The sequence below is a fragment of the Tachysurus vachellii genome, chromosome 5, assembly GCF_030014155.1.
Source record: "Tachysurus vachellii isolate PV-2020 chromosome 5, HZAU_Pvac_v1, whole genome shotgun sequence".
Taxonomy (NCBI): domain Eukaryota; kingdom Metazoa; phylum Chordata; class Actinopteri; order Siluriformes; family Bagridae; genus Tachysurus; species Tachysurus vachellii.
In genome coordinates, this window is record NC_083464.1 from 8,194,610 (window position 1) to 8,220,000 (window position 25,391).

The window sequence follows — 25,391 nt, forward strand, 5'->3', positions numbered from 1 at the left end:
CGTAACGGCATGGTGTTCTGTACGCTGATAAAGATGGGGAACTTTTCAAGTGTTATGTTATGTGTGTGTGGTGAAGGACAGAATGAAAGTGAACTTCTTCAGGTTGAGAGAGCTGTCAGATCTAATCATGGGTTGAAGCATGTTTTTGGTGTCTTGGGACCGAAGCCAAGTACATATCTGTATGTAATAGTAAGATTGATTATTCTTTTCCCATTAGAGTCTCTCACCGGTTCATACTTCTCAAATAACTCTTCTTGCAAAACTTTAATGAAATACATTCAGTAAATTCATCAATTTAGCTTCACCAGAAGGTACTAACCTCATAGTTTCAATGTTTTCTTTTCTTTTTTGCTAGTATGCGTTACATTTGTCACCATTAGCGGTTTTTCTGGCTGGAAAACCGCTTTGTGTTAAATAAATTCATGAATTTTGTATCCAGTCTGCATTTGGCTTGCTGTTGTCCACTGGGGCAGCGGTCATTTAAACCAGCCTGTCACGGGAGAGTAACACTGTGCTGCATTACTCAGCCGGAGCAGTGGAGGAGAGATGCAGGTGTTCATACTAATAATGGATCCTCTTTTGGGATTTCCTTCAAATCTCGCTCTCTTTTACCACCATGAGGCGTTTGTTGCCGTTCTATCACTTCCCCAGTCTTCCAGAATCACTCATGTGTATCCCATCATCCCCAGCTGTTTGGCTCCAGTGCTGTAGATTTTCTTTTTACACAACTTCAGACTTTCTTCATCGCTCCTTCCTAATGTTGCTTTAGGTATTTATATTTGTTGCAGAGTCTTTAGCCGATCTGAACATCATGAAGCATTAAATATGTGAGAGATTTATGGATCACAATTAGTTGTATTCTTAGAAAGTCATTTTTCATCATACCTGTCATTTTCCTGCTTCCTTTCTGCCTTAATGCCCCCCTCCCCTCTCCCTGGTGGTCTCCTCATGGCGGGGCTATAATGATGCGTTAAAAACTCTCATTTTCCGCAGCAGCTGTTGTCCCAGTGGAGGCTCGAATGATTGTGTATCGGGAAGGGAGGAGCAATGTGCTGTGACTGGCCTCCTCACTTTGCTATGGATCCCTGAAGGAGCCAAAAATAAGAATGTGAATTTCTATTCATGTCTTACGTCTGTTTTTTTTCCCCCCTTGTATGATTTTGATTGCATTGTGTTAGGCGCACGTAATAATTTTGATCAGCTTAAGTTGAATACAGCTTGTCCAAACAGACTGCCCTGGTTGTCACTCACTCTTCACCTTACACTCTGTCTTTCTCTTTTCTCTTTCTACTTCTGTCATTCTGCACCTTCCTTGTTTTTTTTTTTAACTTCTCTGCCTTTCAGCTCTGCTTCCTTTCTCATTTATCTGGCAGCAGGAGGGGGGAAAAAATCGAGCCAGCTTTACGAAGCGGCAAACCGCCTAATTTCAATGGGCTTTAGGAAATCAATTCTGACCAGTAAAGAGCCTCTGAAATAAATGGCAGGTGTCTGGCAAGCCCGGTATAAATACCTATTAGGCTTTCTTATTGTTTTAGTGTCAGGTACAGTGGCCGGTTTGCTGGGAAAATTGAGTGGCTGGCATCATTTGTCAACCTCTTCTGTCTTCTGGCCCTTTTCTACTGTCTTGGTAATTGGCTTGGGTATTATTCAGTCTATTTACCTTTTGAAATCCCCCGTCGCACATACAGGTACCACTTGCTCGCAATAACCGATCGTTTCTAGATGTTAGGCTTGACTACTTTATTTTGCCTTTTTTTTTATTATGGCTTTGGATGAAATGGCCTCGTGATCGCGTTGCGGAGGCATCGATATGGAATACACGTCTCCCTCCGTAGTCACTCTTAGTTTTAGTGCAGTCTTAGTTTTAATGCAGTTAATACAGTTGGTCTTTTCACTTCATTTCACACTGAGGTTTATTTGTCTCTCTGGGCTTGTTTGGCTTGCTGAAATCCTGTTCTTTTTGTCACTTTAATCTTCTTGTGCACCGATATACTTGCATGCTAAATAACTGTACTCAAGGTGTCTGGGATCTTTGTTTATATGCTGTGGATTTGTCCATGAATACGTGTTTGCGTGTGTGGATTTCTACAAATGCACACGCAAATGTCTCCTACTTCCACATTTTATAAATGTTCATAAAGCCCTATTTGGGTAGGATTAGTTTTTCAGGACAGTGTCTGTTGTTTTTTCTGTGATAAAACTCGTACAACCCAGATGTTTGTGACACATGATGGTTTGCTTATTATTAGATCATGATAATGTGACATAAGGTAACATCAAGCTGTCATTGTAATGGCTTATGGGATTGAGCTTTAGTTTTAGTCTAGCTCATGCAGGCTAATTGTTTTTTTTTCCTGAAGATCTTCCTAAACATCTAGAATCTTGAATGCATATAGCAGTGGATATGTATGTTAATCCCCTGGAAAAAAAAAAAAACACCAAGTATGGTGAATATCAGTGGTTTCACCTGCAAAGTTAAATATGTCCACCAGGCCAGTTATAAATTAGACCACCCTGAGTTGGTCAGAACACAGTAAATGTTTACTGCTTGAATTCTCTCATGGAAGGATAAGTCCAACACTGATCCTGACCGAGTAGCACCTGTAAAAATTGACTAACCAAACCTCCCCATGTAAAACCAATCTAGCCCAATGTGCTTCATGCATCATTTTTACAACTCGCACAGCCAGACGAGACGCCACTTCTCCACACACACTGATCAATAGAAACAGGATTGAAAGGCGCTCTCTAGAAAATATCTCAATGCCTCCAGTGCCCGTGTGTTCGCAGCTCGAGTGACTCGGGCTGCTTTGTCTTAACCATAAAATAGTCTTTATGGTTTTTACGCTGAACTGCAATTCTCTTAACGTGAACAGTCTCTATTGCCCGTGGAGTTCCACATCATTTAAGCCATAATGTAGACTATAAGCAGCCCAAGCAGGCATCTTTCACAGAATGCCAGCTTTAAACACACTCCCTTCGCCTTAAACAGAAAAGATTGACTGTTTTGTATCCTGCACATGCTATCCTGCACTAGACAGGGATCACCTCTTGAACTCCAAACAGAGCTTATTTATCCTCTTTAATTTACTTATCGTAAAAAAAAAAAAAAAAGAAGGGCTTGAAAAACCCCATCACCCTGGATAGATTGCTGTCCTCTAGAATCTGAAATGCCACCAGTCAACTCACTCTCGGTCTACCGCTTTACATGCAATAGCAAAGGAATTGCAGCGGAATGTGATCATGCATCCTCCATGTCGCTCATTGGTTTTCCAATGGATCAGGCTATCCAAACCCTAGTGTTTTTTTTTACACCCCTTTGCGCCGTCACTCTCTTAGCAATCTTTTCCTTGCCGCTACGTCCTGGAAGGATGAGCTGAGGTAAGTGGCAGTGACACCAGGCTTATGGGCTGCTCAAACACAGCTGGCTGCACTGACTGACCTCACTAATGGAGGCCAATAGAATCGTCTCGTGGGAAGCTCGACTTATTTCAGACAGAAGTCACCCGGGCTAAGACGTATGCTATCGCACCTGCCCATGTAGCTCTGGAGGGAACCTGGATCTGCTGATGACACCTGTTGAACAATCATCATGTCTCGTGATTGGGTTGTTGCAGAGCTACGAGGGGATGTGAGATTATTATTGGAAATGTCATGCTGAAAATTGTTGCTAATGAAGATTCGGGACATTTGAGACTTGAGGTGTATAGTCAGTATACATGTTTGTTAGGTTATTATTAGGTTGTTATTTTTAACAAACCATGTTTCTGGAGTGTCAGTCTTAAATCTTTTAGACTGTAACCCACTCTCTCACACCCAGCTCAGGAACAGCTTGTTAATCATCAGATAAGATGGATAACGCATGTCAGATGTGTGGCTGTATAGGTGATATGCCGGATCGTACATACCATACATATGCATTAGTGCTTTGGCTCGGTCCATGTTCCTGACAATAAGTTTATTGTTTATTGTTTTATTGGCCACAACTTAGGGGGGCACGGTGGCTTAGTGGTTAGCACGTTTGCCTCACACCTCCAGGGTTGGGGGTTCGAGTCCTGCCTCCGCCCTTGTGTGTGTGGAGTTTGCATGTTCTCCCTGTGCCTCCGGGTACTCCGGTTTCCTCCCCCGGTCCAAAGACATGCATGGTAGGTTGATTGGCATTTCTGGAAAATTGTACGTAGTGTGTGATTGCGTGAGTGAATGAGTGTGTGTGTGTGTGTGCCCTGTGATGGGTTGGCACTCCGTCCAGGGTATATCCTGCCTTGATGCCCGATGACGCCTGAGATAGGCACAGGCTCCCCGTGACCCGAGGTAGTTCGGATGAGCGGTAGAAAATGAGTGAGAGTGAGTGGCCACAATTTCAGCATGCCTTCAGTTTCTTTATTCTTTTCAAAGATATTCTCTTGTTGATGTTTAAATGATGGTCATAGAGAGGAAATCTTCTATAGGTATTCATCTGGCTTGAGATCTGATGGCTGTGAAGGCCAGAGCACATGATTTACATCATCTTCACATCTTTCAATGAGCCATCGTGTCCTGCTGACGGAGCTGTGATCATCCCAGAACTGAACTCTCTCATCGGGAGAGAAATATTTTATCAAATCAAAGGAGACTTTATATTTGAAGAACTTTGTTTAGATTTGAAATGAAGTTTTTCTCTAGGGCACAGGTCTTCAATCTTTCTTTCCAGCCTAACAGGAGACACTTGATAGTTGATTGAAAATCAAGATGACCTGATTAGACAAGTGGAATCAGGTGTGGCTCCTGCTAGGTTGGAATTAAAGCCTGCAGCCACCCTGGTCATTTTGTGGAGACGATTGAAGACTCTTTCTCTAGAGGGACAAGGAAAATGAACAAACAATATAACCGAATAACAGTGTGTTCATTCGTGGATCTGTTGCACCCTGAAAAGACAGGTTTGCTAGCATAGGAAGGCTAGCGTGTTATATGTATTCTATGTCATTGGTATACGTTATGACGATTTCTTCTTCTGCTGTTTACTCTTCAGAACAAGCTTTTATGACTAATAGTTCACTGGAATCTGAAGGATGTCATCCTCAGCATGTTTATTTCTGTCTGTTTTTTTTTATTTATTCAATTTCTTCCTTATAGCCTTTCTTGTTTTCTCTGTCCAGTGCATCCTCCAGTGAATATTTAGTGAATTTACCATCCTCTCTAAGGATGTTGCTATTAAATCAGACTCTGATATTGAAGTTTTTCCATCTTCTCATGTAGTGTGTAACATCTTGATGTTTATTTTGTCGTGTTCGCTGATTCTAAAGAGAGGCTGAAGTGTAAAATTGAAACTGACACCACCTTATTAATTTCTGATCTCCTTTGCCCCCAGAGCTTCACAGGACTTGAGTAATTTTAGTTAGATCCAACAGTCGCTTGTTTGTTTTAGACGCCGCACCTCTCCCTAAACTGATGAGAAGTTCCTCTTATGGGTGATGAGCAGGTGAGCAGTCCAACACCCAGAGAGTGCTCATACGCTCGCAGTGTTTATTATGAATCATCTCTTATTCAGTGCCGGTAGCCTTAATGTGTTTGGTCAAGCTTAATTTCTTTTTCATTCACTTTTACTCCCATAGCTGATCCCAAACCGGAATTAGACTTCTCTGATCAATCCTCAGCACTCGCAGGATTGCGTCTGATAAAACAGCACTTCTTTGTCTACCGTAATGACCTAACTATCGATTGCTCAAATGCTTTGAGATCACAAAGCACTCTGAATATTTTTTCCATGAAATGTGTTTCTTTTTTTTTTTTTTCCTTTTCCTTTTTTCCCCTCCTTTGAGCTCTTGCCATCTTTTGATAAGACTTAAGGGATGAGAAGAGCAATTATCTCAAAATGAGCTCAGCTTCTCACCGAAGCCTTTTCCTGCTCCGTCTAGGGAAATACTGTCAGGAAAATGACCCAGCCAGGCCTCTGCAGGCCACTACTGGTGATGCCGTAGGGTTTTAGTGGAATGCCTGTGTGCCAAAATGCTCATCTTTTTTTTTTTTTTTCCCCTCCCTGCTGTGAACAGTGATCATAAGTGTTGCAGTGAAAGCGAGTGCAGTTTGAAAAGCGAAGCCTGATGCTATCTGATGGTGCACATTCATTTACCAGCCAGTCAGCAGCTCAAAATGTGATATTTATTTTCTTCCTAGCTGCTTGCTTCCATTACACATCTGCTCATGAGACAAATCTCACGTTTGTTATATTGGGTGTTAATGTTTTTTTTTTTGTTTTCTTTTTTGTCTTAATAATACTTATTTTACTTCATCATGCAATGAAATTGCAAAAAACTGCCAAAAAAAAAAAAAAAAAAGTCTTCAGTTTTTGAAGCATTCCTTCATATATAGCAGTAGCGCTTCCGGGTTTGTCATTAGCATATATATAGCCCGAGAGGCTTTTTCTCATTTCACTTCACGCTGCTTTAAAGCTCCATATTAGCATTTTTTGCCATGGTAACAGTAAAGTGATCTTAAATGTGTAGCGAGGTAGGCCTGTAGTTTATGTCACACATGTCTGGAGGGGTTTCAGCAGCGTTTTTATTTATTTATTTATTCTAGTTTAGCTGAGCCGGAGCATTAGCGATGCTAGCGTTATCAGAGCGGCTCTGTATGCAAACGGATCTGCCTGAAGATGCACGCGAGCCGCGTTACGAAATTAGCATAATTTCTTAATCTGTTTTCTTTTTTTTCTTTTTTTTTTTTGGATGGAAAAATCTGTCTCCTCGGAATTAAAGCCACCCGGTTGAATGTAGTAATTACGCTGCGAGAAGCTACAGAGAGTCACAGATCGTTCATTGTGTGGATTGATACCTGATATACACAGAGTACAATAAATCATACGTGAAATATTTCACGTCCTTCTTCTTCATCGTCGTCATCATGCAGCAGAGTTTATAGCTTTTCTTACTCTCTTTGTAGTGCTGTCGACTCGCTAGAATTTACTGGATGTTGATCGAATTATCCTGAAATATTCCTTCTGAGGATTTTGCTATTTATGCAGAGATTTTGGTGTGATCAGTTATTCAAAACCGATAGAACACACACTGTATTTTTCAGTTCTGCTGTTTCAGTCTGTGTAGCCTACAGACAAGAAATTGTAACATCTGTCACATTGATGGAGACACTTGGGGTCAAATTTGATCTAAATTGTTCTGTCACTTTCATTGTTTTATTACTTTTTTTTTTAAATATAAGCTTTGTTATGCCTTGATTTTTATTTATTTATTTATTTATCTATTTATTTATTATACACTTTTTTGTGTGTGTATATAATGTAATCTCTTTTTCTTTTCTTTTCTTTTTTGCCTTTTTTTTCCATCTGTTACGACTCTTTGTCTGCCTTGATTTAATTTATTCATTTTATGTCTTCAGGCTTTTTTTTGTTTTTAATGACCTAATGAATAAATTATTATTGTTATTATAATTTTTTTAACATAAAGCTGTATCTTATTAAACTAAAACCTGATCACTGACCAAAACGGTATATACAGTACCTATGAACCTAAGCAGGATGTACAAATGTAAATGAGGTTAGCATATTAGAGCATGTTATGATGATGGAGCACTTTTGCTTCATTCAAATTACAAGATTTTTATCTTCCTACTAAAATCATTGAACTGTATAGTCAGTGTTAGAGTTTTAACAAGCGAATGCTTGTATAAACAGCGCGGATCATTTACGAGCACTTTGTTTCCAGTTATTGCGAGAAGCCACGTTGATTTGAGGTCACTTACTGAACTCGGAGATGAGGATGAGTCGCTGAGTAAGAAGTTTTGAAGAGTTGAGGAGGTCAGAGCATAAAAACAGCATTTATACTTAACCCTGATGCGATTTGGTCTTCTGTTAGCGACGCTCAACATCACCAATTATAAGAGTATAGTTCAGATCACAAGACATCACGAATCTAGTCTGCGATTTAGCCGGAGTCTAAGTGACATCACTACTATCACTAGTATTACCGTGCGTGGTGTTGTGATTAGTATCGAGGGCTTTAATACAGCACATCAGAGGCAAACCCTTGCATTTATTCACAGTAAAGCTGCAGAATGAATCATTTGATTTGGGCTTTCTTTAATGAATTAAAGATAAATTATCTGGAGCATTAAAGCATAATGCTGTTCGTTTTATTCATTTGATCAACGCATGACTGTTTGTTTAGTGTCTACTGCTAATTGAGGCCCAATCGGTTTATTTGATTGAGCTGAAGAAGTGTTGCTTTTATTTGAAGTAAGCTTTTTGATGTACAACATGAAAGAAAAGGCAACTTACTATTGATTTGAAATGGTATTGCGGGTGAAACTGTTTTCTTTCCAACTTGATAAGATAATGAATTCAGAATAGGGCTAAATAATGTTGATTCTGATGATTGTTTCAGCCGTCATCATGCGGCTCTAATTGGAACAGAGCGTATTTTCGGTGTAGAGGTATGCACTGGCTACAATTAGTCTGATTAACGCGTAATGCCGCACACGCCGATTAGCCGCTACTAATTAATCCTCGTCTGTAATTGCGTGTAAGCAGGTGGCTGTTAGATAGGTGTTAGATATCAGCGCTGATCTGCTGAACCGTAAGCCAGCCACGATCAGAATGACACGACTGTTAAGAAAGGAAGATTGTGATCTGTTAAGTTAGACATGAACACGTTATCACTGCTGAATTTCTCTTTTACCGTCATTTTCTCTCTCCTTGTTTTTGACTCTTTATTTATTTAGCTCTGGCTCCTGATTCTCACCAGGTTAGGACCTCCTTCACTTCTTCATTTCTCGTCTGTTTTGTATTCTTCGCTCCATCACAATGCGGTTCCCCCCGACCCCATCATCATGCGCTACCTCCCCCTACCAGTCTCCTCTCCTTCTTCCATCCTTACATCCCGCCGTGCTGGATCCAAGGTTGCCTAGAAACACCGTTGCCTCCTTCTCCAGAGGGGGCAAATGGGGGAGCGGATGCTTGCTTATGGGGGAGCATTAGCAGTGAGCTGTAGCTTCCTTGTTTCTTTGCAAACCCGATGCTGTGAAAGTGTGTGTGAGAAACCACAAGAGTGTTTGTACACGTGTTTCTTACCGACAACGTAGTGCGTCTGTGTATCATGTTTACTATTAATTGATCACAGACTACTCTTAAGCGCTGGCCTTGCCTCTTTCCCGCTCAGCCCATTAAAGTGTTTTGTTTTTCCCCCCCCTCTTCTTACTGGCTCTCATTTGAATTATTAATAGATCATCAGACGCCTTCAGAAACACAGATATAACACCACGACGGGTGAAAAGTGAAAGACAGGAGCGTGTTTTCTTTTCAGCTCCATTCTTCAGGATTTTACCTCTCTGTATTTCTGTCTCTGTGTCTGCCTGTTTTTCTACTCGTACTAACAGATGTGCCAGTCTGTGTTTCTAAGCAACCTCGAGACCTCAAATTTAGCTCTCGTCCTTCACTTCCTTTTGCGCTTTGTTTCATTTCATTTCTCTCTCTCTCTCTCTCTCTCTTTTCCTGTTTATGTGGAGCTGTAATGTACATTTGAGCAGCTTGTCCACAGTTTTGACCTGTAACAGACTTCTCTCACAGTTCTCAGATCCATTTAGCCTTTTATCACATTAAATATTGATGACAAATCGGTCAATAGCGCGTATGCTATCCGGCTCACATGTAAACTGGTAGCCCCTTGGCAGATTTCTCATGTCCTAGGTGCTTCTTCTGAAAGTGCAGTTCTGATCATGTTGATCAGGGTTATGGTTTGAGTCGTCCTGTCTAACTTGTTGCACAGTTTTAACTGGGAGATTGATATATTTTTCTTTTCCCTGTCTCTTTTTTTTTTCCTTGTCTCTCCTGACTCTCGTTCCTCCTCCCCGGTGGTGTTACTGTGTATCTATCGAGCAGGTAAGTTCTCTGTTTTGCTCATATGTCAAATAAGTGAAGAACAGAAACATACACAATACGTCATCTAAGAAGAAGGAGGAGATGTGCTTGTGGAAAGCTGCATTCTGGCAATGCATACGACAATATAGAGTCTGCTTTTACATCACGTAACTAAGAGCAGAAAAATATACGATACAGTTCAAGTCAAGAAGCTTTTATTTGTCGTTTCACATATAGCTGATGCAGTACATAGTGAAATGAGACGACGTTTTCTTCAGGAACACGGTGCTACATAAAACAACACAGAGATAAGGACTTAAAGTAAGTTGTCCTAGCCACATAAAGTGCATCGTGTCCAACATAGAGACAAAAGCCAGAGCAAACAGACAATACAAAACACTACAGGACAGATACACAAAATAGTCTGTAATATACAGTACATTGTGCAAAAATAGAGGACTGTAAACAAGGAGGGTTCTAGTGAACATGTGTACATTTGTGTAATAGCAGCGGTTGGATGAGGTATTGAAATGTGGTGTGCAAAACAGCAATTGAGTCAATGTGCAAGAGCAGTTCACACAGGTGTGTGTGTGTGTTTGGTAACACACACTCACTAAGTTGTGTTTGGCAAACAGTATTCGACTACACTAATCCATTTTGCTAGTATAAGCTAAAAGGTTGAAGATCAAAGACGAATGGTGTGTATGAAAAGGCATAACACAGGGAACACCAGTACTCGTTGTTTTGAAGTCATATGCATGTAAATTACATTTGATTCAAAAACCTTCACACTGCACACTTTTTTTTTTATAAACTTTAATATATTTAAGCCTGCATCACAAGCCCTATTCACGCTGGATTAGTTTTCCACATAGATGTGCAAAAATGTAAAAAAAATACTCAACCGTCTCTTGGACGTTTAGTTTAGTTTTTAGTTTCAAATCTGCAACGTCTGACATTGTTAACACAAGCATGTTGGAAGATGACGCCAAGGTGACTGGTACAATAAAATACAGGAACATGGATAAATACTGGAGTTTAAGGTAACATACCGATATCCTGCCACAGGCACTGTATGTTATGGTCATGTAACCTTCTAATGAGACCCTGCGTGGCCAAACTCCCTACAGCAAGCTCTTATAATAAAGGTCAAAGCCATCGGTATTAAAACGAGGTGTATGTGGTACACACGGGTTTATTTATTTATTTTATTTTTTATGTTACAGCCATGCAGACCTTTTTGAAAACTCCCATTTCTGTGCTTTATAAAGCGCTCACTTAACCCCTACAAATCGATCATAAATACTACAGACGTCCTCCGGCAACGCTACTTAACAGACACACGACTGGAAGTCTTATCCTGTCCAAATTACTTTAGTATCATTAACCGAGTGCATCTTTTAAGTGCTTTATGAGCCATTTCAGTGATTCTGTGCCATTAATCTTCCAAGAGGTTATAAGTATAAATGTGTGTTAGAATTACCTGCAAAATTCATTTGGTTATGAAGCAAAGTGTCCTGCACCTTGATTAAATAGCGAATTGTAGATATACGTTTTAAAACGTTGATTAAAAACGACCTAGAACACTGAAAAATAGTAAAATGTCCCCACTCTCCACACTTGAGATATAATGATCAAAATACTTAAATATTTGAATTATAAAAATATACTAAAATATATTTATTATATTTTTTATTATATATATATATATATTCACACACACATTTCCCTTTTTCGGAATAATTTGGAACGTTCCACACAACTTCAAAAAGGAAATAGCATCATTGGGATCTTCTGAAAGCTATTAGAAGATAAAAAGTATGTTCTCTCGTTTTCTTTTACTATATATTTAATGATGATGTAACTATGCCTCAGAGAGTCAGTCTCAACACACTGTCCTGTTAAATAAATTCTATCTTAATGTTATTTGTTGATATATATATATTTTTTGGGTAAATCACTATAGTGTGCTTAGTAGCCTCCTGGTGGCCCAGATGCAGGATCCCATGCTCTCATTGCCACAGTCCGGGATTGATTCCCGGGCAGGGAGCTAACCCAGGCGCTGAAAAGCCAACTCTCAGTGCTAGTCCCAAGCTCGGATAAAATGGGTGTGACAGGTGAACAGAGAGCAGCTGAAAGCTAAATAGCTCCTGCAACTCTCGCTGCCAAAGTAGTTCATTGGGTTTGTTGTCAAATGGTGTGTGCTGATGTAGGACAGTGACCTTTACCCTGGCGTCATCACAGATACAAGTGAAACACACGCTGAGGTCCATTATATGTGGAAGATTCGGGTCAACAGATTTGAATGTCCAGCCCATCAAGACATCCTTTGGTACTTGTTTAGGGACATTGTGTCTATCATCCCATGGAGATCCCACATGGAGATTGAGAAAGAAGTCAGGGGAAAACTAGTGAAGCGTTCTTAGAAATGATAAGGAAGCCAATATTTTTCTCTGTTGGTCGATGCAGAGATCTGAAGACTCGCATAATATCTTATCATCTATTTGTGTAAGATGTTTTTTGTAACTTTTGTAGAAGAAAATGGAGGGAACGCAGATTGTACTGCATGCTGCAAAATGAAGGAGCGAAACACATCTGCCGTCTGTTTTCTATCATGAACACATTCCTGTTATCTAGAGTTCATTTTTTTACTAATTTTTTTTCCTAAACAGATATAAGCCACAGTTCTTTTTAAATAACTTTCCACTTTGGTTTTTACAGCTGTTTAATAAATCACATCAAAATTATGCATTTAAGGTTTAATATTCTTTAAAAAGAAAAACAAAATGCTTTGTTCTATATATGTATATATGCATGTTATATAGTCATGTTTTTGTCAAAAATCTAAATTATTAAATAATTATTTAAAAATGATTAATAATTAAGTCTTTAAAACAGACACTAACTTGAGGGGAAAACAAAGGACTTAATCGACATGCTTTAAACATGCTTTTTAAAAGGACACGAGTGGTAGTATAACAGCACTGAGAAAACTGCATACATCTGCATAGAAACCCTGTAAAAAAAGTAAAATAAAAACTGAGATAGATCAATGCACATTTTTAAACAGTTAAATATACATGCTATAAGATTCCATCATGAAAAAATAAAATATGGAGTTCAATTTAAAAGAGTTACAAGCAGATGGCACCGATTCAGCGGAATGACTCTTTTACAAATGGTTTTGACTTAATAAACACAGTATGCCACAACAATATGAAACCAAACAGGCCGTTTAAAATACGAACCTCTTCTGAACTCACTGATACTGCAGTCGATCATGCTTGAATTATTAAAGAAGCCAAACAGTCGTGATCACAGTGAAATTACCATTAATTGTAAAACGTTGCTGTGGCAACAAATTGAAATGTGTGATCAGGATGTAAATATTTCATGCATGATATTCTTAAGCAAATAAATAAGCATTAGTTCCAAATATAATCTATGTATCGACACAAGTATTATATATTGATAGAAACGTATGTGTTAAGTAAGTATATTTGTTCATAAATAATGATGGTGCACTGGTCAGTGGATGTTTGGAGTGGACTGTATAATGTAAAATGCTCCTGATCCTGATCCTGGATCTGAAGACATTAGTGAGATGGTCCATTATAGCTGTTGTTTAATCTCTTAGCAGAACAGGACTGGACAATGTCTTCTCTCAATGAAAACTCTCTGCTTTGTCCCCAGCTCTCTACATTTACATTTACACCATTTGGCACAAGTCCTTATACAGACTGACTTATATTTATCTTATCTATACAGATGAGCAGTTAAAGGTTAAGGGCCTTGCTCAAGGGCCGACACGGCACTGTTTCTTCATCTTTTTTTCCTTTACTAAATGTTGTGTGGTGGCCCTCCGTTGCCATGTACAGTAAGGGTGTAAATGAACACACTTGGCTTGTGTGTAAAGCCCAACCTGTACAATAAAGCCTATGGTTGTTGTGTTTTTTGTAAAACCTTTAGAAGTTTTTAAAGTGAGCTTAATTGCATATAAAATAAGGCACCATTAACACTTTTTTAACACACACACACACACAAGCACAAATCTGTAACCAGATTCAAACACTTCTTTCGAGTAGCCAACATTGTTACAGGGAATATTTTTCAGATGTCAGGTCTTTTTTTTTTAAAAACTCCATCTTTCAATAAAATTGGAGTGGAAAATAACTGAGACGTACAGAATGTAGAGGTGGGTGATGAAATAAATCACTATATTTAACATATGTTTACAAACTCATTCATACTTACTGTAGGGGCATTTTAGGGAAGCCAATACACCTACTGGTGTGTTTTTGGGAGAATGGCTGAACCAAGAGATTCAGATTTCAACAGATTTAAGATGTGGATATTTTACCTTCTCAAATGCCCTAATTATAGCAACACCATATGAAGACTTACAATATAAACCAATACAGATGTCCAGAATTGAATTTTCCACCTTCAAGACTGGTGTCTGGGGCAATTGGACTAAAATGGCATACGATACATTTTAAAGCCCGGTCTGTTAAACACAGCTTAAATGTGTTTCTCTTATATGGATATGAGTGTGTGTGTGTGTGTCTTTGGACTCTCCTGTCCAGTCCAGGCTGAAACTCCAGATGTGGTCAAGCCTTTTAGCAGAGGGTGGTTCTTTAGCGAGGTTAGAACGCTTGTGCTCTGTCAGTTCTGCCACTTCCTGGGTTTGATGGATCAGGGATATTTGGTTAACAGCTCTCAAGAAATCTGCTTTGTTAATTTGAATGGAGATCCAATCAGAAGGCCACACATGCAGGGTGATTGATGGTGTCCTCGCTCCGACGTTGCTTAAATCATTGTTTCCAGTGTGATTGCTGCCAGTAGTGAGCAGTGAGCAATAGCTCTAGTGATTGATGCGTGAGCTCTATGTAATAATATGCTTGCATAATGTTTCACTGATGGTGGTTTTTATTATGATTATAATGTGGTTGTCTATATTTTGATGGCTGTTGTATTAATCAAGGTGCATTTTCTTCTCACTTGTCATGTCCTTTGCCTTAACGTTAAGATGGTATTGCTCAGACTTGGTAAAGATGCTGTGGGTGAATTACTTATATCAGATGACATCATGGCTATTTTGAGTACTATGTGGATGTGTTTACTCAGTTGTTTAGTGGGGTAATGATTGTGTTTAGAGCCTGGAAGGATGTGAGTTCAAATCCCAGGAATGTAAGAGATTCAGTGATCTATAGATCATTAGAGCAAGACCTGTAAAATACAGTATGCCATTTTTGGAGGCTGAGTTTTTTTTTTTTTTTTTTTTTTTTTTTTTTTAATCACTCAGTGAGTGAGTGAATAAGTCAGTCACTGGGTCAGTCAGTCAGTCAGTGAGTGAGTCAGTCTGTCTCTGGGTCAGTCAGTGAGTGAGTGAGTCAGTCTCTGGGTCAGTCAGTGAGTGAGTGAGTGAGGCAGTCACTGGGTGAGTGAGTGAGTGAGGCAGTCACTGAGTCAGTGAGTGAGTGAGGCAGTCACTGAGTCAGTGAGTGAGTGAGGCAGTCACTGGGTCAGTGAGTGAGTGAGGCAGTCACTGGGTCAGTGAGTGAGTGAGGCAGTCACTGGGTCAGTGAGTGAGTGAGGCAGTCACTGGGTCAGTGAGTGAGTGAGGCAGTCACTGGGTCAGTGAGTGAGTGAGGCAGTCACTGGGTCAGTGAGTGAGTGAGGCAGTCACTGGGTCAGTGAGTGAGTGAGGCAGTCACTGGGTCAGTGAGTGAGTGAGGCAGTCACTGGGTCAGTGAGTGAGTGAGGCAGTCACTGGGTCAGTGAGTGAGTGAGGCAGTCACTGGGTCAGTGAGTGAGTGAGGCAGTCACTGGGTCAGTCAGTCAGTCAGTGAGTGTGTGACTCAGTCACTGGGTCAGTCAGTCAGTCAGTGAGTGAGGCAGTCACTGGGTCAGTCAGTGAGTGTGTAACTCAGTCACTCGGTCAGTCAGTCAGTGAGTGAGGCAGTCACCCGGTCAGTCAGTCAGTGAGTGAGGCAGTCACTCAGTCAGTTAGTCTGAGTGAGTGAGGCAGTCACTGGGTCAGTCAGTCAGTCAGAGTGAGTGAGGCAGTCACTGGGTCAGTCAGTCAGTCAGAGAGTGTGTGACTCAGTCACTGGGTCAGTCAGTGTGTGTGTGACTCAGTCACTGGGTCAGTCTGTGTGTGTGTGTGACTCAGTCACTGGGTCAGTGAGTGAGTGTGTGACTCAATCACTGGGTCAGTCAGTTTTTGGGTCAGTGAGTCTGAAGTTCAGTGAGTGAATCAGGTAATAACCAGGTAATAAACTATTGTGAGGCCTCACAATAAAGTGCACCACAGATATGAGTAAGAAATGTATATTCTATGATTAGGAGAATATTTTATGACCTTTTATTCTAGGACAACTTTATATGCTGCTCATCGTGCTGATTTACAGTCTTTTGTGGTTTGCATAGTCAGTCTGCTCAACTTTATATAATTATTCTGTCCAGTTCGCCCTGCTCCAGTTTGTGCTGTTTCCTGTTGTTAGTGTGTACTGTGTGGTTACCAGGAATAGTGCTGTTTATTAGTCTGACATGCTGCATGCCATTCAGCTGGAATTGTAACTCTATATTTTGTGCTTGTTCATGTTCTTGCACCGCGCATCTAAGAGCTTTATTATGATTTACTGCTTGTAGCTGATTTTTTTGTGCACAAACAAGTGATAAACAATGATTAAAGCTTATTATCATTAGCATAGTTGTTTTTCATGTTGATGTGAACAGGAGGCTGGCTGTTAGTTTGTACACAGTTTATACTACAGTTTGGTTGGAGATTGAGATACCTGTCTTGACTTGATGACTGGAACTGTGGAGTTTAATAGAGTTGTGTCTAGAGGCTTGATGCCATATATAAAGAAGGCCTCCTTCTGCAGGGCTGAAGTGTTGATGCCAGTGTGTAAGTGAAACTGCCCTGCCTGTGGAGGGGATTTAGGGGTGTCCAAGAGGTGAGCCTTGTTAGTCCGGCTAGTATCTGGTTTCTGTAACAGGGTTGAGGGTCTGTTAGGAAAGCTGCAGCTGGTGATAATAACCAGAATAATGTGTCGATTGATGGACCTGTTTCCTGTACTCACAGCTCTGGTAGTTCCCTGCTCGTTTGTTTACTGAGGAGTTACAATGACCGCTCTGAGAGATGAAGAAACTGAGCTTAGCAATTAGATATGAAGAGTTGCGAGATGGGGTCAGTCTGTGCCTCCCATCCCCACCCCCCAAGCACCCTGCCCCAAAAGTTTAACCCTTCTTACCCTTCTCATGGTTCTTAGCTTGGCTAGCAAGGAAAGATTGCGCTCAGGTCTTTCAATTGGAGATATGAGTCTGGTGATCTTCAGAGCATCCTTTTTCCCTAATTCCCATTGATCACATGTTGAATTGCTGCGAGAATTCAGAGGATCAAACATTTCCTCTCTTGCTCTCTTGCTCACTCGCTCGCGTTGCGTTTGTGTCATTCTAAAATGAAGAAAGATTGCCGTTTCTTGAGCTCTCCCACTTTTTGCTCTGATTACTCGTCATTGTCTTTCACCCGAAGCTTTTATCTGTCGTTCTTTAAATGAGCAGAAAAAATGAATCTGAATTCGCTTCTCTTTCATCCTCTTCTCTCCCCACCTGTAACCCTCTCTTTCTTCTTCTTTTCCCTCCTGCTCCAATACATCTCTTAGTTGGCACTTTTTTTGGCGCACATTCAATACGTCTGTGTGATGGCGTGTGTGTATGTGAGGAAGAGAGAGAAAGCAGTAATTGTGTGTGTCTGTGTGGTTGTGAGGTGGTTGTGAAGTGCATTTAACAGACCGACCCTCTCCTGCTGCCTCGCCATTTTCCTGTGGGCACCCTGCTGCCTGATGGGCTGCTAAAGAGCCTCCCTCATGAGAACGAATACAGCCCAGCTTTGTTTGTCCGAAACGGAGAGAAGGAGTGCAGGAGATTCACAAAGGCAGCAGGAGAATAAATCCAGTCCCCCGTTTTGGCAGGAAATTGAAGAGGACACTTTTTGTGTGTGTGTGTGTTGCCATGCTCTTTGGCTGCTTTATTCCCCTTTGTGTTCACCACTAACCATTTTTTTCCCTGCTGAAGGACAGTGGACCTCACAGGGCTTTTTTTTTGGTCCCTTTCAATAAATCATAGATGAATTCACAGATGAAGGTGAAAACCAATCATTAGGTCTTTTTTTTTTTTAATTATTATTTTTATAGTGGTCCCTTAGCTGTACTTTCTTTCTCCCATCGGGTCAAACATTAGTCATAATATCACCATGATATTTGAAAAGACATTTATTTTACATTTGCCCCATCAGCCTCATCGTTCAATAAAGCGTAGACTCTTTTTAATTGACGTAAAATCATCTCTCCCAAGTTTATTCTTGGGTCTGGGATTGTTTTCCAGCATGGCATGACATGCCCCTTAAAATGGAGCCATCTAATTGGGAGGAAAAACAGGAACATCAGAGACATGTGTGCATGCTGAGTAAAGCCTAGCCAATGTCAGCGCTAATTAGGAAATGATGGCATGGCAGACGAATCGTAGCTAACGAGTGTGTTCCCATTTCTGAGCAAATCAGCGGCACATATAATGGGCACATAAATTCTCGTTTATAGGTCATAATCTGCCAATTTATTTAGTCAGCCACCCCAATTAAAAGGGGTCCTATGCCTCCCTTGGGATGAGGCACAAACTTGGACCTGCAATCCCGGACCCCCATTAGCAGTTTCTTCAAATGGTGGACCACGAAAAGCAAGGGCTTGCTTATATCATAAATGTCAGGAGTCAGAGTGCAACTGCTGGACAGGAATCCATCATGAACTGAAGAACATGATTTCTAATCTGACGGTTACCTTACCGGAATCTGTCTACCCACACTTCATAGATTTAGCCCATTGTTATCATTATTGTTGTAATAACAGGGATAGCGTTCCAAAGCATTTCCTTCATACTTTAGCTCTTGGAGTGTAACAGCACTCCAAACTTTATTCTCAGCCAAAATCCTCATGGTTTTAGGATTAGTTTTCACGATTAATGCTTTGCATCTTATAGATGGTCCAGGATACCTGGTGAACCTACAGAGTTTTACAACTTCTTATACTTCTAAAATAAAATATTTAAATTGACTTTGCCTGTTGCCTGTGCAAGCTTCAAAGGAAAAAAAAACCACTCTCACTTACTGGAAGAGAGTGAGAGCGATCAAGAGAGGAAGTCATAAGATTTAATGAACCAGTCTCCATTCGAGTCTAGCCACGCTCAAAAACAAACCTTAAGTGTGCCAGAAAATGTTTCTCAGACTAAGACTCTTATTCGGTTCACCATTATGAGTGCCTCCTTCTCTCGTGTTAAAGCTCCACTCCGAACCAGAACACAGGCTGGCACTGGCTTTCAGAAATCTCATTAGTTGTTTTTTTTTTTTACTTAGTTACACGGGTGTAAGATTGTCCTGAAAAGGTTTTCCAGATCACCTGCCCAGATTGGATCAGATCCAAGGTCTTATTAGTGGGAGAAATTCTTGTCAACTAAAAGCATGACGATGCATTGTGTGTTTTTTTTTTTTTTTGGATGCTTGAAAGCATGGGTAAAGAATTCTATCCTAATCTCTACCCATGGGTATACCACGGGCAAGAAAACGTCCGAAAAACATCTAACAGCGTTAGGACATGATGGACGGAGAATGCTGTGAATTCTTTATTAGAAACTTTTTTAACAGAAAAGTAAGAACTAACTTCTTTCAAAGCTTTTTTTTCCCCTCCAGAATAAAATGGAACATGTATGTAATAGTAATCAACATTTCCATCTTGAATAATATTATAATAGCTTTTCAGATTTTTATTTTTATTTATTTTTTTCTTAGACCAGTAAGATTTCATATGTTTCTATTCTAGAACATATGGATTACATGGTTTTTTTTTTAAGGAGTATCGTTATGCCGGAAACACACTGAATTGAGCCATACATCAGGAAGCAAGATTTTTAGGTCATGTGACATGACATGCTTTAATTATATATGGAGAACATGACGACAATAAAGTTAACACTTTTGTTGTGATTTGATCGTTTTCTTACAGACGATTTAGAAAAGACATATAATTCATCCAAATCCTGAATTAACTTTATATATTATGCCTTAAATGATAAGAAAACATGCCATGATGAGACTGTTTCTATTGTATAACTGCAGGGTTCTGTTTCTTGTGTGTAGTATGTGCATTATGTATGTATGTATGTATGTGTATATATATATATATATATATATATATATATATATATATATATATATATATATATATATATATATATATATATATATATATATTTCAGTTTTTGTGTCCTGCACATTATTGTATTTTCCCTGCTCTTACATATCGGCTCATGAAATGCATCACCGTAAGCTGTTTCAATTGAATCGGGTATGGAAGCTCAGGGATGTACAGAAGCAGCATACGTCTGGGTCTGAAGGTCTGAATACTGCTGAGACGGCCGGGTTTACTCGCGGCCAAGCGATTGTACGATATAACAATGGGCGGGGGGAATAGCCAAAATGTTCAGAATGAAAACCCACTAGAGCATGGCAAGGTCTTCACAGCAGGTTCACATGCACCCATAGAAAATGATGAGCTGGATTTTTTTATTTTCTTTAACAATTCTTTTTCTCTGTAATGCTTTTTTTTTATTTTTTATTTTTTTATAGTGGGTCTGGTATGTACGTTCCTCTTAGGTTCAGTTTCTTTCCAGAAGCATCGATTTGAAGGTTTCTCAGAACTTCTTACTTCCGAAACCGTCCGTTTCATTTCTTTCAGAAAAAAAAAAAAGCAAATAAAATGGCGATCGAGTTAAAAGGGCTGCCTCTGCTTGTCTTAATAAAGGCTGAAGTCATGTACGGACGTGCAGGAGATATACTCCGTGGGCCAGATGTTAGCTTAATTCACTCCAACCACACTCCATATCATCATTTATTCAAACATCCACACCTGACTTCACTCAGTAGTGTTAGGCTTTTTAGAGCCATTAACTTAAAATGCTGGGATATATTCAATAAATGGCTGAGTTCAATTCCACTGACTTACATACATATAAAGTTAATGTGAGTGTGCACTTGTGTGTGCCGGTCTTTAGTTTTGCAGGAAGTCAGAGGCAGAGGCAGAGGCACAGGGTGTTGAGCCTCTAAACATTGTTTGACTGAATAGTATTTTGAACCCTTAACATGTGAAGAGGCTAAACACCTCTAAACCGGTTTTTGGACAAATACAGAAGGGCCAACGACTCCAATTTAGATTTTTTGACCCCTTGCTACTGTACAGCCTGAAATGTTTTGCTTTTCCCGCTTTTTCCACTCAAGAAATGGTCAATTTGTCTGGCAAAAAAGAGAGATCACTAAAGAGCAGAGGATATTAAACACAAACAACGTACTTTTACCCCTAACAACTGTTACTTTTGCTTCACGTCGACTTTATGTTGGTGACATTATATAAACTAGAGGCATGCTCCTACTGGAGTTTTGACTTTGATATTTTGCCCACATGTGAAAGAAAAACTCAAGCTGTCTCGGCCACCTTTTATTGTGGTTTCTTTGCCTGCTATGATTTCCTTGTTAGCAATGATGGCATCTCTGCATGGCATCTAATGGGAGCACAATGTGGAAAAATGTGGGATTTTTTTTTTTTTTTTAGTTTACTCAACCCTGCCGTTCCCCTTCACACACAAACACCCTCCATGGATTTGTTCCATTGTAATTTTCAGCCTTGCCATGAAGAATCGCTGTAAACCGCTGTGCTGAGTGCCAAGTCCTTTTCTCAAAACGTCAGCCACAGGAGTGATGCGTGAGATATGTAAGATCTCGGCCCAAGCTGGCTGCACTTAAGCAGCTGTTGTTGCTGCCCAGAGCCTCGGGTCATGGCAGAATACCATGTGGAGATGTGTGTTCGTTTTGAAATGGCTGTTCTGTTGCTGTCAAGCGTCAGGATGGAGCTGCTCTTTCCCAGGAAAACAGCTTCCTCAGGCATGCAGGTTTTTCTTTCATTTAACCCCACCGTCCCACAGGACCATGGCGTAAATAGACTTGAGTGTGTAGAGAGTGCAAACACTGGCCTTATTTAAGAAAGCCAGGGCAACCGAAGCATCCGTCTCCCTCGGGGGTTTAAAGGATAGTCAAACAGTGATGGTTTGCATTGGACGAATACTGTGAAATCCCGAGGATGTTTTGTTTTAGGGGACTTTTACTGATGAGAAAATCCAGATGGCTTACAGATACCAAATCCCAGGAATGTGGGCGTTGTGACAAATGCACTGTCTGCTCACTGGTGTCTCTCTGTGTGTGTATGTATGTGTGTGTGTGTGTGTGTGTGTGTGCTTGTGTGGACCTGCAAGGGAGAATGTAAATAAAAATCTAAACACCGATTTTTAAAAAAAAAAGAAAACAAAAGTATCACATTTTTTATTTATTTATAATTTATTTATTTATGGCTGTTAAACACTGAGGCTTGTATGGACATGTGCGCGCACACACACACGCACACATATGTAAACACACACACGCAGTATCCAACATGACTCAGCCCAGGTATGAATAATGCATTGTAACTAATGAGCTCCCCAAATGGATCATTTGGCAGTCGATTACTTTCCACATAAATCAATTAATTAGTCGATCAATAGCTCTTCTCCTCAGTGCATTACACACTTAAAGCAGTCGACTGCACTTCATCCTGTTCCTGATGTAAATAATTTAACCTCTTCAAGATTTACCCCCTCCTCCGACTTTAAAATGCCATGCCACATGTCACGTCTCAGTATGATGTATGAGGTCTGCTCCCTCTGACTGACCTCCGTAGATTGCTCTTCCTGCTCTTATTATGAAAGGGTTGAGTGTCAGCGTCCCGGTCATTGTCCTGTATGGCTGCTTCTCTGTCTGCTTATTGCTCCGAGTGCTGACTGGTCACGAGGAAGCATGCACGAACTGTCCTGTGCCAGTAAATATTGTATGGACCAGATGGACTTTTTTTTGATCTCATTCTGCACCTGAGAGAGAAACCTGGTGTGTTGCAGACCTGATGCTACTGTGTTTAAGGGGGTTGGAATCACACAGGATGTGAGAAATTGCTGAAACAAAAGGGTTTAGAAATGGAAAAGGTGGCTTATTACATATTACATTCAATTGCACTAAACTATGGGCAAAAAGCAGGTGTGAATTATTGCTTTCTGTCAGTAGGTGTAAATTAACAGCATGTACAGTATGGTACTTTTTTTTTTCTTTTTTTTTTCATTCATTCATAATCATAGGTATTTAATGTACGTCATTTTTTTAATAATACAATACTGTTTTTTTTTAGGACCCATGAAAGCACGATTTAAACAAACTGCCTTAATATGCCTTAATATAATACATTTTGTACTTTGGGTATGCTTTGTCATGCAGATCTGGCAACCCAGCTCATAGAGTTTAGCCTGCATGCTGAAAATATTAAATCAAAACTATCAGAGAAATTCAGCAATTCAATTCCAGGACTTTTCTTTTCCTGACTCTGCAAAATCTAAATGTTATTTCAGCCGTGGTTCCTTACAGTTAAATTAATGCACTTTATAATTTGTTATTAAACTTGCTTTTCCTTTTGTTTTAGTCCTGAACTTTTGTATCTCATTGATTGTCCATTTCTGTTATTACACAGAGCAGCTTTTAATCTGTATGTTTGCACATCATGCAGAACACAAATAGATGGATCTCTAGTAAAGATTGCAAGATGAGATACAGACGTTTGGAGTAAATTTCGCTTTAACGTCCGCCGCGTTGCATTTTTGCGAGTCAAGATTTTTTCTCCTCAAGCGCATATGTACGTACATCTCACCCTATGACTCTTTATGAAAACCTTAATGAGTTGCATAATGTTGAGGAATGTTCCTGAAAAGTGGTATATACAAGCTTAGCAGCTTAAATCTTTAAACATAGCGTTATCGTTTTGATCTACGTCGGAAGTCGGTCCGCTCGGCTTTACAAAGAATTTTAATAGGCTGCATCCAGCCAAACACCTCCTGCGCTGAAGGGGGCGACGCTGCAAAATCCACGTCAGATCATCATGCCAAAACCGCTGGCGCCAGCTTCATGGTGCGAGGATTTGGATGGTAGATCAGAGCACATGGCATTTTAGCTCGCTGTCCCCGGGGTCCCCTAAACCCAAACACAAGCAAGAGCAAAGCTACCAACCATACTAATGATCTGTTAACTATGCTGACTGTACAGTATAACTGCACAAAACTTACCAAAAAAAAATCTCTACAATATGTAGCTGCATCCATATTCTCCATCTCTATTCATGACAGTGAGCATCACAACGAATAAGGACTCAACCGTATGTTCTGTAGCAGTTAAAATTTCCCTAAACCTATTATTGTAAATCTCATCCTGCCTTACGTGACTTGTTTTATCCACTCTAATTGCCAGCACACATCTGGAATCAGGCCTGAATGGCTGCTTAGGTGTTAATAGGTTTGAAAGTCTGCTAATGGGGACAAACGGGAAAGGAGGTGGTTTAGCCTGCTGCATGTTGGCCATAAATAGGCAGGTGCTGTCAGAACGCATTTGGGGCTTTTCTGTCATACATTGTCCATCGGGGTTCCTTTGAGGGCTGCACATCCTGTTCCTAATGCACAAAGCCTTACCGTTACATCCAGATATCACAAACCAATGCCAGGCCTGTTTCCTTTATTCCGAGAATGACGGTGTTTTTCGTTCTGAGCTCTGTTTGTGTTCGATCTGACAGCTGGACCAAGATTTACAGAAATGAAACATTCTTACAGAGAAATCCAAAATTGTCCCTTTGCTGGATGCCATTTGTCTACGTATCGATACGATCAGAATGTATTATTATAAGTGGTCTGCATGTTTCATTCCATTGTTAAGGGCTAGCAGTGTCACCTGATAAAGATAAACAGCAATAGGTCTAAGAAATCTCACTATATATTTAGATAAAGGCTCGTGTTATGGCCTCCGGCTACAAAACCATATCAAGGAGCGACTCGCTCTCCGCTCTCTGTCAAATTACGAGATGAACAGAGCAATCTGTTTGCAAGAAAAATAAACTGCTTTCCTTTTAATGTAGTGTTTTTACTTCAGTTACTCATTATAGCAGTGTTATCTTTTGAAGAAGCAGCTGCAGCTGTGTACACACACGGTTTTGGTGGTGAGTCCACGGTTGGAGTTCAATTTGTGGACACTTTGCATACGTCTTTGTAAAAGAAACGCAAAGAAGGTTAAACGTATGTGAGTAAAGAGTCCTTCACAGCAACCTTGTTTGTTTGTTTCTGTAAGTAGCTTGAATAAAAGCCTTTATACAGATAAAACATTTTTGCAACCTATTAGATGGATGGATCAATGGATGGTTGGGTGGATGGATAGATGGATGGATGGATGGGTGAGCGGATGGATGGATGAGCGGATGGATGGATGAGCGGATGAATGGATGAGCGGATGGATGGATGGACTGAGTAAACAGAAACGGAAATCAAGATTGCTGCTTGAGATGTAACACGTTCTTGATTGGTCAAATTCGTCTTTTTCTAG

The 25,391-nt window shown here is 40.2% G+C and overlaps 1 protein-coding gene across 3 annotated transcripts in view; it reads left to right on the top strand.

Annotated features, from left to right (window-relative positions):
• pard3aa (par-3 family cell polarity regulator alpha, a) overlaps positions 1-25,391 on the top strand; it is a 403,329-nt gene that overhangs the window by 87,490 nt on the left and 290,448 nt on the right. The window lies entirely within an intron of this gene.